We start from the raw sequence: 19,488 nt of genomic DNA, 5'->3' as shown, positions 1-19,488 counted from the left end.
TCCTCTGATTATTAGCTGCAATTAAAAGCACGTAGGAAACAGATCTGGGCACGCTGAGAGTGGGCTCAACAAATCCCACCACCCCATCCACCCTGGCAAATGAGGATCCTATCTGGGCTGGCAGTCATCCTAGTGGCAGCAGTGGCATCTACCCTCTCTCACAGAGGGTGCTCAGGTATGTTCTGAGGCCACAACCAAGCCCCCACTACTCAGAACTGAGTTCAAAGTGTGAAGGCTCAGGTGCCTAGCACCCAGCCTGTTACCACCATCTGCTAGTGAGGGGGCTTTTGATTAGCCCTTTACACCACCTGTGACTCTACTGCCCTAGCCGATAAAGAAGAAACTAGATGAGGGCCAGGAGGTGACACACCTCATTAAACATATACATCACAATGTGCAAAGACACCATTTCAAGCCCCTGGCCCCCACTTTCAGGGGGGAATTTTCACAAGTGATGAAGCAGGGCTTTAGGTGTCTCTCTGTCTCCTACTCTCTCTCTCTCCCCTCCCCTTTCAATTTCTTTCTGCCTCTATCCAATAATAAATATACAAAATAAAATATAGAAGGAGGAGGAGAAACTGGATCATCAGTAAGGTCCTTCTAGTGCTGCTGTTTTATGTTTGAAATCTGAGCTCCCTTCTGTGGAAGCTTCTCCAGCCTAAAGGTCCAGGGTGGAAGACGGGGCTGAATCAGGCAAAGCAAAGATGCTTCTCAGTTCCAAGATGAGGCCAAAGTACTATGGAGAGAGGGGGACAGTTCAGAAGGTAGAAGTCCAGCATTTACACTCAACCAGCCTTTATAAGTCAAGACAGCACTGCCTGCTAGCATCCCAGGTGCTACTCCCAGTCATACTCAGAAGAATGATTCACCCCTGCAACCAAAACAGGTAGCAATTGACTGTGGTCTGGGTTTTCTTAAAAATAGTTGGCCATGGAGCTGGTGAGCAACCAACAAGTCCAACAGATAAAATCAGTGGCCCAGAAAGCTGCCACATTACAAACCCTAATCAAAAGGGACCTTCAGGTCTCCATGGAGGAATTTTTTTCTTTCATTTATTTATTTATTAGATAGAGACAGAGAGAAATTGAGAAAGGAGAGGGACATAGAGAGGGAAAGAGATAGAGAGACACCTGCAGCCCTACCTCACCACTCATGAAGTGTCCTCCCTGCAGGTGGGGACTGAGGGCTTGAACCCGAGTCCTTGCACACTGTAATGTGTGCACTTCAACAAGGTGCACCACCACCTGGCTCCCCATAGAGGAGTTTCCACAACAGTATGATCACTATAAATCTAACATGGAGACCTTTAAAAAAAAATTGTAGATATAATTTGTTTTGTTTTGTATAGAGACAGAAATTGAGAAGGGAGAAGGAAATAAAGAAGGAAAGAGAGAGACACCTATAGCACACTACTTCATCACTCATGAAGCTCCCCCCCCCCAAAGGTGAGGTTTGGGGCTTAAACCAGTTCCTTGCATGTAACATGTGTGTTCTATCAGATGAACCACCCCCCTGGGCCCTACTGACATTGAGATTTTCAAATTATAACAACAGAGAGAAAGGAAGAAAAGAAAGAGTGAGAGAAGGAGGAAAGGAGGGAGAGAGGAAGGAAGGAAGGAAGGAAGGGAGGAAGGAAGGAAGGAAGGAAGGAAGGAAGGAAGGAAGGAAGGGAGGAAGGAAGGAAGGAAGGAAGGCATTTCAGAAGAAGCTTTGTTACAGATCAGTTACTATTACCCAGAAATACTAACTTTCCTGAAGAGCAGAAAGATCTCCTCTGATACAATCACACTGTTTGCATCCAAATCTGTAGATGGCATTTGGAGAAGCTTTGATCTTGTTGAGAAATAGGAGCTCCATCAATTCATCAAGCTAGTTAGAGCTCTGCTTTGAACTTGTGCACTGCCTTGATAAGTGTCTGCAAAAACAAAACAAAACAAAAAAAAAATTCATGCGTCAGTCCTGTGACTGGTATCAAGGATATAAATGCACAGCACAAGAATAACAAAATGAATACAGTGCTGCAGAGCTTCCTGGGCACCGTGTGAAGAGACAGTAATGCAACTTCAGCCAAGAGCATCTTTGGATATGGTGATCAAACTGTACCGAAGGGAGCTTTGGAACAGTGCCCAAACTGCCGATTTTCTCACAACATGTTTCTCTAAGGTCATGGAAATATTAGTGGCTACTTTGACATTCTTCCTTGGGAAAAATAAAGAAAAGAAGCAGGGGACTCAGAATTCAAGTCTGAGAGCCCAGCAGCATAAAAGCAACTAACACAGAATGCCCCAGGGAAGACCCAAAAGAAAAAGCTAGGAAAGGCTGGGAAAGTGCTCTAGAAGCAAAAGAAGAGGGCCCAGGAGATAGCTCATTTACCAGGGCACACACTTTGCTATGTGGAAAGACCTGGGTTCAAGGCCCCAGCGATGCAAGGCACCAGGAGAAGCTCCATATATGGAGTGGTGCTCTGTCTCTATCTAAAATTAAAATGGAAAAATCTGCTGGAAGCAGTGGAATTATACATGTACAAGATCCCCAGCATGAAAAGGAGGAAAAGGTAGAGAAGATGGGAAGGAGAGATAAGGAAGGAAGGAAGGAAGGAAGGAAGGAAGGAAGGAAGGAGGAAAAGGAGGGAGGGAGGAAGAAAACAGAAAGAAGAAAAGAAAAGAGACAAAGAGGAGAAGGAAAGAAAAAAAAAGAAGGAAGGGGAATGAGACACATAGTACTGTCGGGTTGCATCGCGGGGGAGAGAGAAAAGACCAGGAACTCGTGGTGGAGTGGGAATGCAAATCTTTATTCACGTGGGTGTTCCAGAGTTTGGTGTAAGCACAGCAGTTTAGGCCACATGGAGCTAGCAAAATGGCCACCTCCCACTATGCCCACCAGCCCTTTTCCAGGTCTTCTCTAGGTCAGGATGCGGAAGAGAAAAGGGGCGAAACTGGAATAGCAGCCGATTTTATAGGGTAAAAACCAGAAGTGGCAAGTTGGAAATGGAAATGGCTAGGAAAGGGGGTGGAGAGAGGCAAAAGGCATGCTGGGAAGGTGAAAGCATCCTTAGCAACTGTTGCGATGGTTTTAACTGAATTAGCAGTACTCTGAGGGGATAACATGGTGGGGATCTTTCAGGAAAAACAATGATTATGTAAGCAGAGCAGGGGGGCTGGCTTTAAGGCCCAACATAGTACAAAGCACAAGGATCCACACAAAGATACTTGTTCGAGCCCCACACTCCCCGCCCTGGGGCTCCCCACCTGCAGGGGAGTCACTTCACAAGCAGTGAAGCACGTCTGCAGGTGTCTTTCTCTCTCCCTCCCTATCTTGCCCTCCTCTCTCCATTTCTAACTGTCCAAGCCAATAAAAAATGGCCTTCAGGAGCAGTGGATTCATAGAGACAGCACCAAGTCCCAGCAATAACTCTGGAGGAGAGGGAGAGAGAGAGAGAGAGAGAGAGAAGAAGAAGAAGGAGGAGGAGGAGGAGGAGGAGGAGGAGGAGGAGGAAGCTGGAGGTGTTGAATCTTCCAGCTATTTGTCTGATTCATAATCCCCAAGATTTTTCAGAAAAGCTCCTAAAGCAACCAAAGAGCTATAAGAAGAGGTTTGAAGTAAACTTGAGGCTCAGTAATCTCCTGTCGAGATTTTGCTTCTCCCATACCTACCCCTTTGTACAAAAGTTTCTGCAGCCCCATCAGACAGAATTAACAAAGGTCTTTCTGTGTGTTGCACAGGCTTCTTATCGCTTAGTACCCCCCAGAGATCATTGAACTGTTGCTCATGACGGTGGCCAGCAATGTCGTTACTGTCGTTACTGGCATGAACTCCAGGAAAGTCAGGACCGTAGAAATCAATGTCATAAAAGAGATAACAGCTTGATGTCCTTTTTTTTTTTTTTTTTTTTTTGCCTCCAGGATTATCACTGGGACTCAGTGAGTATCTGCACTGTAAATCCCCTGCCCCTGGAGGCCATATTTTTCCCCATTTTGTTGCCCTTGTTGTTGTTGTTGTTATAGCTATTGTTGTTGTTGGCTAGGACAGAGAGAAATCAAGGGAGGAGGGAGAGAAAGACAGACACCTGCAGACCTGCTTCACTCCCCTTGAAGTGACCCCTCCCACCCCCTCAGGTGGGGAGCCAGGGGCTCAAACCAGGATTCTTGCTCTGTTCCTTGCACTTTGAGCCATGTGAGCTTAACCCAATGCGCTACTGCCCAGCCCTGCCTGATGACCTCTTGCTGTGACTGAAGAACTTCTCCAAGACCTGGATGAGTATAAGACATGCAAAGATAGAAATGTAATGATTGGGAGTCAGGTGGTAGTGCAGTGGGTTAAGCACACGTGGCACAAAACACCAGGACTGGTGTAAAGATCCCAGTTCCAGCCCCGGCTCCCCACCTGCAGGGGAGTTGCTTCATAGGCGGTGAAGCAGGTCTGCAGGTGTCTTTCTATCCCCCCTCTGTCTTCCCTCCTCTCTCCATTTAATAAATAAAATAAGTATTAAAAAATATTTATTCCCCTTTGTTGCCCTTGTTGTTTTATTGTTGTAGTTATTATTGATGTTGTCGTTGTTGGATAGGACAGAGAGAAATGGAGAGAGGAGGGGGAAGACAGAGAGAGAGAGAGAAAGAAAGATAGACACCTGCAGACCTGGACTCCCCTGCAGGTGGGGAGCCGGGGCTCGAACCGGGATCCTTACGCCGGTCCTTGTGCTTTGCGCCACCTGCGCTTAACACACTGTGCTACAGCCCGACTCCCATAAATATTTTTTAAAATGTAATAATGTCTACTAGAACTTTGACTCAACTCTCCCAGGCACTGAGTCTTTATAAGCTACAGAAGGGATTCCAGAGTAAACTCACAACAGCCTCCAGAGAAGCAAGAGTGCAAGAGTATGGAGGACTACACATGCAAAACTAAGTCACAGAGAGGTGGGAGTTGGCACCTGGTTGAGCACATGTTACAGTTCAAGCTCCCCAGTCCTACCTGCCAAGGGGAAGCTTCACCAAACAATGAAGCAGTACTGTGGGAGTCTCTCTCTTCCCATTTACTCCTCCCCTGATTCCTCTGTCTCTACTCATAAGTAAATTAAATAAATAAATAAATAAATAAGATAAGATAATTTTAAAAAGACTAAGTCGCAGGGGCAGACATTCTGAATGATGAGGAAGAAGAGAATGCTGGAGGCAACAAAGAAGGATGGAAAAGCAGCAATCTCAGTGAGGAGACTGATACCAACAGTGAGGAGTTAGACATGAACTCTCCCCTAATTTAAAGAGGGGCAAGAAATCTCTGAGCATCCTAAATAGCATGTGAACCAGAGGCACTGAGTGTCACAGTTGCAGTCAACAACCTAGCTAAGTTTTAACTCAGAAAGGCTTCCAGAAAATCTGTAAGACCCAAATGAGAAAAGCCCTAAAGAGGACATCCAGGCTGGTGAAATAGCTTACTTGGATATGTGCTGCTTTGCCATGCTCATGACCCAGGTTCAAGCCCAGCCCCCACTTTATTGAAGGAAATTTAGGTGCTGTGGTCTCTTTCACTTCCTCTATCAAAAAAAAAAAAAAAATCAATTGCAGTAGACAGTGAGGAGGAGTTTGAATATGAGTTACTGCCTCTTGGGACATTTAATAACTTCCTAAAAAGCCTTATTCTGGTGAGTGGGAGGTAGCACAGCGGGTTAAGCACACATGATGCAAAGTGCAAGGACTGGTGTAAGGATCCCAGTATGAGCCCCCGGCTCCCCACCTGCAGGGGAGTCGCTTCACAATCTTCACAATCGGCGAAGCAGCTCTGTAGGTATCTATCTGTCTTCCCCTCCTCTCTCCATTTCTCTCTGTCCTATTCAACAACAATAATAACTGCAACAATGAAACAACAAAGGCAACAAAAGGGAATAAATAAAATAAAAAAAGAAATAAAATTAAAAAAAAAAGAAAAAAATCTTTAAAAGCCTCATTCTGACAAGAGAAACAAGCCTAGCAACTGCAGTGGCTGGAAGGAGAGACCAAAAATAAGTCATGAGGAAGAAAACCAAAATAAATCCATTTTCTAATTCCACAAATAAAGGGGAGAAAAATCAGAAGAGCTTCATAATGAGGAGGTATAGCTACAATATTTGGTCTGAAAATAAGCATTCCTTCTGAGAAAAGCAGCCTGGCGTTACAAGATATACTTTGAGAGAGAGAAAGAGAGAAAGGAAAAGAGAAGGGGTGAAATTACTTTCAAGCAAGTTTCCCATTTCAAGGAGAATGCAAAATCTGTATCATTGTTCTGCAGGTGGGGACTGGGGGGTTGAACCTGGGTCCTTGTGCATTGTAACATGTCCGTTCAACCAGACGTGCCACTACCCAGTCCCTATGTATCATTGTTCTGAAAATTAGTAAATCAAGAGAAGAGTGTTTACACTGAACATTCCAGAAGTACAATAAACAAGCATTCAGCCAGGTTTGGGGAAGAAACCTTGAGGGGTGGAGGGGAAGGTGGAGGAAGTCCTGCACTGGTCCTTCCCAGGCTCACACACGTAGGGTCAGGCTGCTCCTGACCTCTATCTTGAGGAATTAGTCTAAAGGAGAGGGGCGTGGGGCATGGAGGTCATCACCTAGAACACTAAAGGGTTCACATGGAGCATCAGAAGTCGACCTAGTTTCTCTTTCTACCAGTTATCTTATCCAAAAGAACACAGAGACTGCTGTGATTCGAGCAAGAGCACACAGGATGTGGGTGTCTACTCACTCGTTGGTGCTTCCGCTCTTATGATCCCCCGCCCCAGGGCCCACCTGGAAGATCAGCATGGTCTTTGCTGGAGAGGCTAAACCTCATGGGAAATTTGCCCACTAGTAGGAGAACCAAAGCACCTGGACACCAAGGAGATCTGGCTAAACTGATAGACTCCACTTTCCATCCACTCACCACAGGAAAGGAGAGAGGCTAGAGAGACTTTCCCAGGTGTTATGAGATCCAGAGATGACTTAAGTGGTTCCTCCCCCAGTTAGAGGCTGTCTCTCTCTCTCTCTCTCTCTCTCTCTGTGTGGGTCAGTTATCCACAGCAAAGAAGATTTGTAAAAAACTAACTATAGGAATGACATGTCTCAAGTGAGAATGAGTTAAATAAATGACAACTAAGCCACACAGTGGGATACTATACAGCTGGGGAAAAGGAACTGAGGCATTCTCTTCAAATCACTATTCAAAGATGAAGTACACTAAAGAGACCATGTAAAATATGCTACCTTTTTTTTTTTTTAAGATAGAGACAGAGAGTGAAAGAGATCACAGCACCAAAGTTTCCTTCAGTGGTAGGGGCTGGGCTCAAACCTCAGTTGTGTACATGGCAAAACAGCACACTATCCAAGTGAGCTATTTCCCCAACCCAATCTGTTGCTTTTTAAAGAGAAATGTGGGGAAATAAGAACTGAATTCTTTTTTAATTCATGCCTTCCCTCACTGAGACAGGGTGAAAACTCAAGAGCCTTGAAACAAACTTGACTTACCCACTTCTCCACCTTGGAATGAAAAGCAGATGAGGTAATGAGTGAAAGTCAAGAGCTCTGAGCACAGTCTTGGCATGGCTACAACCAGACTGGAATGAGTCCTGTCCCGGGTCCTGCCCCCCACCCCTCTCCTCCCAGTGTCTTGTCACTTACAAACCCAGGAAGAGTTTACCTTAATAGCAGTCATCAGACACAGCCATTGACTTCCCTGGGGCAGATTGCCTTGGGTCAAAGAGGAAAGAGCCAGGGCAGGGCTTGTATGCAAATGAGACACGGAGTGCTGCACTCCCACAGGGGAACCCAGTCCTGTATTTTGATCGTGTCTGGCTGTCCCCAAGCAAGTGATAATTTGCTTTCAGGAAGAACCATCACACTTAAGTACTGTTCTCAATTTGAAATCTATGACTTGTGTTGTTTTATTGTTTGTTTACTTAGGATTTATTTATTTAATAATGAGAGACGGAAGAGAAGAGTGAGCCCAAGTATCACTCTAAACACATGAAATGCCAGGGATCAAACTCAAAACTCCATGCCCCAGAGTCCAGTGTTTATCCACTATGCCACCTCTTTGTATGCACACTACAAATTGATTTTGGCTTCTGAGTTATGAAAAACTTCAAATGGCAATGAAAGGCATTTTATGCATATATATGTATGTATGCGCAGAATCTATTAAGTTAACCCTGGAGTGTCCTGAGGACTTTATCCCATTAGATAGTCCTACACATTATTCCTAGTTGAAAAGAATATGACTAAAAGTTTCTCAAGGCCCCTGGCTTGTTTTTATTGTTTACTTTGTTTCTGTCTGTTTTGTTTTAATGCCACCAGAGATATCACTGGGGCTTGGTACCTGCACAGCTCCATCATTTTCAGCTGCCATTTACTTTTTTTTTTCTTTCCAATAAAGACAGAAATAGAGGTGGGAGAGAGACACCTGCAGCACAGCTCCATCACTCATGAAGCTTTCCCTCAGGGGGTTGAACCCAGATCCTCATGCATGGTAATGTGTGCACTGTGCTGGGTGTGCCATTGTTGCCCTGGACCTATTCCATCTTTGGGGGGGAGGGGGTACACAGTATGTACTTAGGAACTGCTTGCTGGAATAATTGTCTAATTGAAATAGGAATCTCAGAAGGAAGTCAATGAGGTCCTGTTTCCCTCCACCCCCAAGCCTCACCTCCCATGGCTGCCAGTGCCCAGGTGGACCTGCATCCTCAGTGCACCTGCCTGGGTGCATGCCCACTTCCCTCCTGAAACCCCCAATTTCCCACTCGGGAATGGGGTGTTGGTGGTGGCAGCACATGGAATCAGACCACTGCTGATGTTGGGTGTGGTCCCCCAAGTCGATGGGAGCACGTTCCTGAGATAGGGGTGCGATGGCTGGAATGTGAGGGGCCAGAGGCAGTGATGGACCGCGCCAGCCCAAGAGCTGAACAAATATTGACCCTGAACAGTCAGCCTCTTAAAAGCCCTCCACAGGATGCCTCTCACTGTTCCCCTATCTCTAGCTGGCCTCATAGGGGGTGCTTCCAGCTGGGGGGTGGGAAAATGTTGACTCTCCCTCCAGGACCCAGGCCCTGAGTCCCTGAGCTGGAGACACAGTGGCAGCTTTTCTGTTCCTGCTGTGTGTCTGCCAGACTTGGGTCTCACTCTCTTCTGAGCTCTCCAACCTGAAAGGTGGCTAGACACTTCCAACATGGAGTATGTGTGTGCAGGCCTCCCAGAGCCAGGCTGCCCTAAAAATGCTTCATGAAAACCCTTGCCCCAGCTCATTCACTAAGAAAAATGGAGCTGGGTGGTGGTCACCAAGTAGAGCTGTATGTTACCATGCTTGGGGACCCAGGTTCAAGTCCCTGAGTTCTACCCTGATCTCCACACTTCAGAAGTAGTGGAGGAATGCTGCTGTTGTCACTCCTCTTTGCCTCTATCTCCCTCTCTCCCTCTCTTACTCTCTGTCAAAAAGAAAGAAAAAGGAAAAATGGTCACTGAGAAAGCAAAGATATGCAGGCACTGAGCTTCAGTGATAATCCTGGTGGCAAAAAATAAAATAAAATAAAATAAAATCCTAGCAAGACAACAACACACAAAAGGCCAAGAAAAACTACACAACAGTCAACCACACTCCTAATTACTGATAGTGAGAAGTCATTTTTTATTAGGAACTTCCTTTTTAAAAATTTTTTAAATATTTATTTATATTTATTTTTCACTTTTGTTGTCCTTGTTTTTTATTGTTGTTGATGATGTCATCATTGTTAGGACAGAGAGAAATGGAGAGAGAAGGAGAAGACAGAGGGGAAGAGAAAGAGACACCAAATGGAATTGGCGTATTGCCCCCAAGTAAAAGACTCTGGGGTGGGTGGGTGGGTGGGGAGAATACAGGTCCATGAAGGATGATGAATGACATAGTGGAGGTTGTATTGTTATATGGGAAACTGGGGAATGTTATGCATGTACAAACTATTGTATTTACTGTTGAATGTAAAACATTAATTCCCCAATAAAGAAATAAATTAAATAAAAAGGATTCACGACGGACAAAAAAAAAAAAAGAAAGAGAGACACCTGCAGACCTGCTTCACCGCCTGTGAAGTGACGACCCTGCAGGTGGAGAGCTGGGGGCTTGAACCGGGATCCTTCTGCCAGTCCTTGTACTTCGCGCATGTGCGCTTAACCCGCTGTGCTTAACCCAACTCCCAGGGACTTTCTGTATGCCAGACACCAAATACTTGATGTGTATTAGTATAATCTTCACAGCAAACTTAGGAGATGAGCATTATCTTTTCATGACCTTTTCTTTTCCCCAGAGCATTGCTCAACTCTGGCTTACGGTGGTGCTGGGGATTGAACCTGGAACTTCAAGCCTCATGCATGAAAGTTTTTTGACATAACCATGATGCCATTTCCCCAGCTCTTCATTTCCATTTTAACTATGTAGAAACTGAGGCACAGGGAGAATGAGAAATGCCAAATAGGAAAAAAAAAGTTTTTATTTATTTATTTATTGAAAGATATTGTGGCATTCAGTCTGTGAGTGTAGAAACATGGAGATGGCATTCCTTTGGGAAGACTAGATCCCAACCCCTCCCCCCTTTACAGATGGAGAACTGAGGTCCTGAGAGGCCATGGCTTATGCAAAGTCATTCTGGGCTACAGAGCAAGGGTGCTGAGTCAAAGGTTTTGCTGACCAGTGGACATTCCTACAGAGCTGCAGGCTGACCCTCCTCTCTTCCAAGAATCCCAGACACTATATTTTTTCCTTGCAAGCCTGATACTCTGGCCAAATGCCCCCAGCTCCTCTCCCAGTGGAGTTCTTTCTCCATTCCCACCTCCCTGACCCTAACCCAGGGATCCCCCCTCCACCGCCCCCGCACAGTTCCCCAGTTAAATGCTTTCAGCTCCCAATCACTAGCCCTGCCCTTCTGTGCCTGCTCCAGAAGAGTTTGGAGAAGCCCTTATGAACCTCGGTTACTGTTTGCCCAATGAGAGCCTTGGGCTGGGTTATCCCTTCCCCCAGCTCTGAGGTGTTGAGCATGTCTGCGTCTATTTCTGTATTTGATGAGGAGTGACTGGCATCTCTGCCTGGACCCTGACAGAGAGCTGGGGTCAAACTCCCAGTTTCAGAATCATGTTGGAAAAGGATGGAGACTGAGGTCAGCCAGTGGTGCACCTGGTAGAACCCATATATCACCCTACTCAAGAACCCAGGTTTCACCTATGGGGGAAAGTTTCACAAGTGGATCTCTCTCTCTCTCTCTCTCTCTCTCTCTCTCTATCTATCTATCTATCTATCTATCTATCTATCTCTATCTCTTTCTCCCCCTCTCCCTCTCCCTCCCCTCTCCCTCTCCCTCCCTCTCTTTCCCCCTCTCCTTCCCTTCTCCCTCTCCCTCCTCCTCTTTCTCCCTCTCCCTCCTTTCTCTTTCTCTCTCTCTCTCTCTCTCTCTCTCTCTCCCTTTCCCTCTTCTTCCCCCTCTCCCTCTTCCTTCCCCTCCCCTCTCTTTCTCCCTAACTTTTATCAAAAATAAAAAGGCCATTAGGAACAAAGAAGTCGGTCAGGTAATGAGCCCCAACACTAACTGTGTTAGGGAAAAAAAAAAAAAGGAATGGATGTCATGGAAGGATGGTGGCATCCAGGAAAGGATTCATCCCACTGTCACCCTAGTCTCCCAGCCCAATTTCATAATTTAATCCCCACATGCTGCTCCAAACACTAAGGTCCTAGCCCAGAGCCTAGGCCCTCCTCTACCCATGAGAGGAGAAAGGACGTGAATGCTGAGATGAGGATTCCCCCTTCCAGCACTTGGGGGTCTATCATCCTCCTGCCTGTCTCCAGGTCAGACTGACTGAGTGGAAACCTTAGGCAGAGAGAGCCCTCCTAGGTCTTCCCATAAGCACTCGTTGCCCTTTTGCTGCTTGAGCCAAGGACAAAGCCACAAACCAGAGCCCCATATAGATGGGCACAAGAGGCCCAGCCTCACCCCACCCAGTACAGGCCTCAGTCTTAGTGGTGGTAGAGTCTGTGTCTTGGAGGAGGTCAGGGGAGCCTCTGGAGAAGTTTCCCATCACTCTAGACCCTCAGCACACACATTCCCTGGGTCTGAGGTTGACTAGAGGGGAGGACATATAGACACCTCCGGGGAGCCAGGGACAAGCACTGAAGGGAAGTTATTCAAATATTGGCACTTTGAGTAGACTGTAAAGTAAGGCTTCCTGGTAGAGCCAGACCTAGAGGAGAACAGAGGAATCTCCATTTCTTTGCCCTAGTTCAGAGGATCTGGGTTCCCTGGAACGGAGCTATCATCTCTCCCTCATCCTGGGGATTGTCTGCAGTAGCATCAGGTGATTTTCTTTACCAGACTCAAGGTTTCTAAAACAGGGAGCCAGGCACCAAGGGTAGGGATTTTTGGTGGGGTTTTTTTCCCCCAATTCGAAGCTGCAACCAGAAAAACCTCACTTGTTTTTCTTTCTCACTTGTTTCTCTTATTTTCCATAAAGACAGTGACTGTCTTTATGGAAAATAAGAGTCTACACACACTACAGATGATGAAAAAAAAAATTTTCAGTTTATCACTCTCACCTACTTTGGGAAACACATTCTTATCTAACAGGAGGGAAAATAAATGAAGTTAAAATTCCAGTTCACGTGGCCAGGATATAGTGTCGGACTCTCACGCATAAACTCCTGAATTCAGACCCCCGCATCACATTTGCCACATGGTCTCTCTCTCTTTCCCTCATTTAGTAAATGAGACTTTTTCATTTAATTTCACTTCTTTTTAAAACCAAACTTTATACCCATACGGTTCTAGTATCAATTTAATACTCAAGGATACACCTGGAGACTCCTCACTGCCCCGCCCTGTCTCTCCCTCCCCTCTGCCATACTTCCTTAGCTTCCCTGTGTCCACCTAGTATTTGTTTATGTAAATCCAAGTAAGCATGCCTGCTTTGTCCTTCCTCCAGAGAACATAATGGTAGCTAGCAGTAGTCCAATGAAAGGCCTGGGTTTGTATTTCACTGGTATGCTGAGTTCCAGGCTCTCTCCTTTGTGGGGGGGGACCTACTAAGGCCCTGCTGGCCTGGGGACAGGTAAGTGAAGGGGGGTCTACCATACAGCAAGGGCTTTGTGAGTGCCTCTTGATGTCGGTGCTGATGAAGTCGATATCTCCCAAACTCTGTCTGCTCCTAATGCCCCAAAGTTGGGTTTATTTGAGCTTTCTGGCAAGTGGATCTGGAGAAAAAAGTCCTTCATGTGAAGAGGGTGAGGTGTGGGAAGGAGATTGAGAAGTGGGGTGAGGCCCATGCGAATGTGGAGCAAGTGGCACTTCTGAGGCCTGTGGTGCTAACAATCTCCTGTCGGGCGGGCGAGGCCCCCTAACCCAGGGAACAGAAGCCGTGCCCACGTTGCCTGGGCAGCTCGGAGTCCAGCGGTGCAGGAGGCCGGGTTGAAAGCCCTATCTAAGGTACACAGCATTATCTCCATTCCTCCCCACCAGGGGAGCCCTGGCCTCCCAGAGGACCTGGTCCCACAGCTTTGTTAATATTTACCGGGGCTGGAAAACAGCAAGCACATACACCACAGGCTGCTTTCCTCCCAGAAACGCACCCAGAGACCTGTGGACACACACGCAGCAGGTGGCCACTGAGGGTCCCTGCAGGTTCTTCTGACAGCCAGCCAGGCACCAAGGTGGCACCCACTGCTGGTATGGGACTCCCACACACCCATGGCCACCCTGACTCCTCTCGGCAATGGGAGGTAGTACCAGGTGAGGCAGATCACAGAGCCCTCACTGTCCTCACACACACTGGCAGCTGCTGTTCCTGTAGAATGGAAGGACTTAACACGAAGAAAATTATCTCTCCTCCCTCAACCCACTTTCATCTATTGCCTGCCAGCCAACATGATCCTATTTGGAGACATATTAGAGATATCATTCAATGAATTTCACCTGTTCATGTTCCTTTTTTTTTTTTTCAGTGCCACCAGGGCTATTGCTGGGGCTTGGTGTCTGCATGATGAATCCAGTGGCCATTATTTCTTTTTCTTTTTTTTTTTTTTGGGTAAGACAGAGAGAAACTGAGAGTGACTGTTAAAAGTGGGGAGAGGCAGAGAGATACTGTAGCACTGTGTCACCTGTGAAGCTTCCCCCCTACAAATGGGGACTAGGGCCTTGAACCAGGGTCCTTGCACATAGTAAAGTGTCGCTCTACCAGGTGAGCTACCACCTGACCTTTGCTTTTCTTTTGTCATGTCACAACTAGGAACATTTTAAATATGTATGTGGCTCTCGTGACAATTCTGTTGGGCGGCATGAGAGTTACAGGGCATATATCTAAGACGTTCTGCTCCCTCCGGCCTGAGTTGGGATGTTGGTTACACCATGTTTTCTAATCCCTGGAGCTTGTCCCACCTTCTGCCGAAAGGCTAGGGGCCTTCTAGGATAAGAGCTATGTCTCTCCTCTTACTGGGCTTCCTCTGCGTGTCCAGACATTTGTGGAGGGAGGAGAGCAGGCTACCCTCGCCCTCTGCCTTTATCAGCCTGCTCTTGGGTTAGAGACTATCCCGAGGATCAGCTCCAAACCTGCTCTTTTTTTATTCAGGTGGTCTTGAAAGGAAGGACTATTTTCCCCAAGACTTGGGGTTCAGGCATTGAAAAAACAAATATGACATTAAATAAGTAACAAAACAAAAAAAGCATGCCTGGGACTGAAAAGGTTTGGAATGCTCACGGTGTACAAAGTTTCAGGTAGAATCTACAAGTCGAAGTAGGGAAAGTCATGGCCCAAGTCTGTCTCCTTTCAGCTCCCCACTCGTTTAGCCCCTCCCACCACTGTTGAATATACCAACTCTTGTTCTTCTTGGAATGGAAGCTCCCCACCCACCCCCAGTCACCAAGTTCACTCTTCCAAGTTCATCTCCCTCAGGTCCACTCCTAAAAGTTCATTCCTCCAAGCTCAGTCTTATAGCTCTTTGCTCATTTCTTGGGACAACTTCTTTCTAGTTCCTTGACTCCCCCCACCTTTTCCAACCCAGTCCCTACTGTCTATTTCTTTCTTTGCCTTCCCCTCCCCCAGGGGAAGCATTGCCTCTCACTGCTAGCCCAGCAGGTCAATCACCTCCCCTCCTCTGGATATGATATGTCCATTAACCTAGCCTGTAATTGCCTTGCTTTCGGATCACACGCGTCACTGCTGACACACGGGGAGTTGTCAGCAAGCCTCCAGGTCGTCTGTACTCCGTCCCTCTGCCCCCTCCCTCTTAGGCAGTTGGCATTTGAAATCAGAATCCAGGACCCTGCCCTCTCCAGTCAACATATCCACCGCAGGCCCTGCCATCTCTGGACCTCCAGTCATGACAGCTCCCTCCTCCCATCACTCATACCATGTGAACTCATCTCATTCTTGTACCTCTCACATCCCAACTGTCAGAAGAGTCTGTGGGCTCTACCTTCAAAACATGTCAGAATCCAACCATTTCTCTGTCCAGGCCTGTCTGCTTCAAGCTGCTATCACCTCTCACTTAGGTTTTTCAAGAATTTCTTGACTTCTGATCTTGCTCTTTGGGTTCCTACATTCTTCCCTCACTGTGCCCTTTGCCTCCTGCTACAAACTATTTTCAACACAACAGCCACAAAGGCCCTGATTCAAGCCCCCAGCCCCTCCATGCAGGGGGAAAGCTTCATGAGGATGGATCAGAGCTGCAGGGTCTACATCTGTCTCATTTCCCCTCAAATATACTACAAGTCTTAATCATTCTGATTTTCATTTACTGTCTGTCTTCTGCTGCAGAACACAAACTCTACAAAGAGGCTTTCTTCTGGGGGGGGGTTATTTTGTCCATTAATATATTCCAGTATCTAGAGGAATTTCCAGCAAACAGCAGGCACCTATAGGTATTTGTTGAATGAGTTGTCTTTTATCCAATCATTGACTCACCAAGCCATTTTATTATTTTTTTTCCACCAAACCATTTTATAATCCCAGCTACAGGACTCTGTCTTTCTCAAAGATTTATTAACTCACTTATTTTGATGGGGACCAGAGCACTGCTCCATCATGTTAAGTCTCAGGGATTAAACCAGCACCTCATGTACACATCCAAAGAATGTCCTCTACCCACTGAGCCACATCTAGGCCACTAGTTCCCCAACTTGACTATCTAAGTGCCTGAGAAATTTTAGCAAGTATTTTGAGGAATTCTAGATCTTCCACACTCTCTGTATTTTCCATTCTCCATTCTCCTGAGAGTCAACAAAATGTTAATAACAATAATGCATGTCAAAGTTCTAATTTTTTTCCCTAAAGTTCTAAATTTTTTTATTTCTTTATTGGGGAATTAATGCCTTACATTCTACAATCTACAGTAAATACAATATACAATAGTTTGTACATGCATAACATTTCTCAGCCTTCCACATAACAATACAACCCCCACTAGGTCCTCTGTCATCCTTTTTGGACCTGTATTCTACACCCTCCCCCCCACCCCCCCCGCCATCCACCCCAGAGTCTTTTATTTTGGTGCAATACACCAATTCCAGTTCAGGTTCTACGTGTGTTTTCTCTTTTGATCTTATTTTTCAACTTCTGCCTTAGAGTGAGATCATCCCATATTCATCCTTCTGTTTCTGACTTATTTCACTTAACATGAATTTTTCAAGGTCCATCCAAGATCAGCTGAAAACGGTGAAGTCACCATTTTTTACAGCTGAGTTAGTATTCCATTGTGTATATAGACCACAACTTGTTAAGCCACTCATCTGTTGTTGGACACCTGGGTTGCTTCAATTACAAATTGTGCTGCTAAGAACATATGTGTACACAGATCTTTTTGGATGGGTGTGTTGGGTTCCTTAGGATATATCCCCAGGAGAGGAATTGCAGTGTCATAGGGTAGGTCTATTTCTAGCCTTCGGAGAGTTCTCCAAACTGTTCTCCACAAAGGCTGGACCAATTTACATTACCACCAGTAGTGCAGGAAGGTTCCTTTGACCCCACAACCTCTCCAGCATTTGCTGCTGTTACCTTTTCTGATGTGTGACATTCTCACAGGAGTGAAGTGGTATCTCATTATTGTCTTTATTTGCATTTCTCTGACCATCAAAGACTTGGAGCATTTTTTTCATGTGTTTCTCCGCCTTTTGGATCTCTTTTGTGGTGAATATTCTGTCCATGTCCTCTCCCCATTTTTGGAGAGGACATTCATTTGTTTTATTGTGGTTGAGTTTGGCAAGCTCTTTATATATTTTGGTTATTAAACTCTTGTCTGGTGTATGGCATGTAAAGATCTTCTCCCATTCTGTGAGGGGTTTCTTGGTTTGGGTAGTGGTTTCTTTCGCTGTGCTGAAGCTTTTGAATTTGATGTAGTCCCATAGGTTTATGCTTGCCTTAGTCTTCTTTGAAATTGGATTCGTTTAATGGAAAATGTCTTTAAAATTTATGCGGAAAAGAGTTCTGCCAATATTTTCCTCTAAGTATCTGATAGTTTGTGGTCTAACATCCAAGTCCTTGACAGTTTGTGGTCTAACATCCAAGTCCTTGATCCACTTGGGATTTACTTTTCCATTTGGTGAAATACAGTGCTTCAGTTTCATTCTTCTGCATGTTTCAACCCATTTTTTCTAACACCATTTGTTGAAGAGACTCCGCTTTCCCCATTTAATAGTCTGGGCACCTTTGTGAAAGATTAGATGTCCATTAATAGGTGTGGGGGCTTACTTCTGGGCTCTCAATTCTATTCCACTGGTCAGTGTGTCTAGTCATGTTCCAGTACCAAGCAGTTTTGATGACAATGGCCCTATAATACAATTTGAGATCTGGGAGTGTGATGCTCTGGTTCTGTTCTTCCTTCTCAAGATTGTTTTGGCAATTCTAGGTCTTTTCTGGTTCCAGATAAACATTTGTAGCTTTTGTTCTATTCTCCTAAAAATTGTGCTTGGGATCTTGATGGGGATAGCATTAAATCTGTAGATGGCTTTGGGTAGTATATTCATTTTGATTATGTTAATTCTTCCAACCCATGAACATGGAATATCTTTCTACTTCTTTGTGTCTTTTTCAATTTCCTTGAGTAGTGCCTCATAATTTTCAGTATACAAGTCTTTCACTTCTTTGGTTAGGTTTACTCCTAGATATTTTATTGTTTTTGTTGCTATAGTAAGAGAAATTGATTTCTGGATTTCATCTTCTACCTTAGAAGGGCAGTAGCAATGGAGACTCACAGTTGCATTTGGTGAGTCTCAGGGGAGTCCTCTCCTCCCTTCAGCCATCTCTTTGCTGGTGAAACAGACTGGAGGTGGTGTCTCAACTGCTAAACTGCCAGACTGTTACCAGCCATTTAATCTCTCCCTAGGTTCCTCTCTATCCACAAGCCACATGTATTTGCACTCACCGGTGGTTTGGTAGGTTCCTGAAGTCGTTCTAGTGTCTTGTTGCAGTACCAGGTGGTCTCCTTTGGTATTACTCCTAAAGTTCTAATTTTCTTCTATCCAATCATTCAGTACCTGTAAGACTTTGAAGTCTGAAAATACATTATTAGCCAAAATATGGGGTAAGAGGCTTTTTCAAACATTCAAGATGGAGGAGGGGGCAATGATGGCACATCTTTTATGAAGTTTGACAATACCTATCCAGTTTAAACATGCATGTATTTTCTGGTTTAACAGTTCCACTTCTGAGTATTTATTGTGTAGAAACTCATGTATACCAATCAAACACACAGGATGTGATATACATTCACAGTTACTCATTGTGGGAATCCTGTTAAGAAAAAAAGGTGGAGGGGCCCAGCGGAAGGGATAAAATATGGCACTTTTGTGGTGGGAATTGTACCCCTTTTGTCTACAATCTAGTCAATCATTATTAAATCACTAATAATAAAAAAGTTTAAAAATAAGAAAACACAAAGCAGAACTTGGACTGGGTTTGGTGTATTGCACCAAAGTTAAAGACTCTGGGGTGGAGAGAGGGTTAAGGTCCTGGAACAGGATGGCTGAAGAGGACCTAGAGGGGGTTGAATTGTTATGTGGAAAACTGAGAAATGTTACACATGTGCCTACTACTGTATTTTACTGTTGAATGTAAACCATTAATCTCCCCAATAAAGAAAAAAAATAAAGAAAGATGAAGGAAGTATAGGAGATAAATAGCTGAACAAAATGAAGGGGCATCTGAACCATCCTGGGTCCTGAAAAGAATGAGGCAGCTCCACAGGCATCACAGCGCAACAGTCTCTAAGATTCCATTGCTAGAGGAAAAGAAAGCTAGGTTAAATTGCAGCAAATAAAATATACTATAATCTAATTTATTTAAAGGAGGGATAGGAAGGTGAATATGTAGGTAGGAAGACTGACAGGTAGATGAATAACAAATAATAGATGGATGACAGGTGGTAGAAAGAAAGGAAGGAAGAGAGAGAGAGAGAGAGACAGGAAGATGGAGAGATTATATGTGTAATCAGTGGTAATGCTGGTTGCCTTTGAGGAGAATAATTGGGAAGCTGAAGAGT

At 45.2% G+C, this 19,488-nt stretch overlaps 1 pseudogene; it reads left to right on the top strand.

Annotated features, from left to right (window-relative positions):
* Positions 1-930: 930 nt before the first annotated feature.
* LOC103120077 (protein SDA1 homolog) lies at positions 931-8,998 on the top strand (annotated as a pseudogene).
* The last annotated feature ends 10,490 nt before the right edge of the window (positions 8,999-19,488 follow it).

The sequence above is a fragment of the Erinaceus europaeus genome, chromosome 4 (assembly GCF_950295315.1).
Source record: "Erinaceus europaeus chromosome 4, mEriEur2.1, whole genome shotgun sequence".
NCBI classification, from domain to species: domain Eukaryota; kingdom Metazoa; phylum Chordata; class Mammalia; order Eulipotyphla; family Erinaceidae; genus Erinaceus; species Erinaceus europaeus.
The sequence above is the reverse complement of the archived record's forward strand: the minus strand, read 5'-3'. Positions and strand labels throughout refer to the sequence as shown.